This window comes from Nanorana parkeri, unplaced genomic scaffold, assembly GCF_000935625.1.
Source record: "Nanorana parkeri isolate BGI_ZX_2015 unplaced genomic scaffold, ASM93562v1 scaffold2395, whole genome shotgun sequence".
Lineage (NCBI taxonomy): Eukaryota > Metazoa > Chordata > Amphibia > Anura > Dicroglossidae > Nanorana > Nanorana parkeri.
Window position 1 is genome coordinate 81,562 of NW_017308663.1, and position 1,137 is coordinate 82,698.

Here is a 1,137-nt window from a genome sequence, read left to right on the forward strand (position 1 = left end):
CTCAGGTAGGTGGGAACAAAGGCCACCCACACACTGGTAAATATCAATATGCTGAAGGTGATGTTTTTGGCTTCATTGAAACGGTCCGGGAAATCCTTGGCTAGAAAAGCAGCCACCAGACTTATCAGAGCCAAGAGTTCAATGTAACCAATTCCTAAAAAGAAGAAAGTAACCGAACCTTTGCTGCACAATAAAATAATGGTGTCTGTATCTGTATTGGCATCTGGATAGGGGGGATGTCACACAATCCACGTGACTGACAACAAGATCTGAAGCAAAGAGCAGAGACAGATCAGGGCAATGGACCATCTAATGTTTAGAAGTCTCCTCATCTTGCTCTCGGGTTTTGTGGCATTAAAGGCGATGATGACTGTCAGGGTTTTAGCCAGTACGGAGGAGATGGAGACAGTAAAGGTTCCTCCAAATGCTGCTTGTCGTAGAAGACAACTTATCTGTGATGGCCGGCCAATGAACAGCAAAGGACAGAGGAAACACAACAGAAGGGAGAGAAGGATGTAGCTCAGACTTCGATTATTGGCTTTCACTACTGGAGACTCGTGACACTTCCGAAATTCCAAAAATTGCCATTGTTGTCATGGAGAAGAGCAAAGACACTGAAGTTAAAATGATCCCTAAAGTTTCAGAGTAGGACAGGAAGTCAACGTTCTTCGGAATACACCGACTCATTTCTTGATTGGGTTTCTCAAACTGAGAGCACTTTATACACGTTTGGGAGTCTGAAAAAAAAGTCTAATGTATTGGAATGTATTTATGATATATTGTATATTTATTATGTGTATAATATGGCAGTGAGTGCTGACAAGTGCTATTTATACATTCACAGATTTCACTCAAAAAGAAGAACCGGGCTAAAATGTGATATCGGCTCCTTAAAGTAATATTAAACTCCCAAACTTCTCTTCAATAATGAATCAGGATCCAACAAAGATACATTTCCCAGCCAGGTATCTCCCCTTCTCTCCTCTATACTGCACCTGATTGAGATCACAGACGGCTTTAAGAGACCCCACACCTTTCTTCTACTTCCCGGGCTTTTGTCCCCCCCTTCCTGTCTGGTAAAACTGTTGTCACTGTGACAGTAAGTGAAGGATGATCACCCTTACAGAGCCATACATA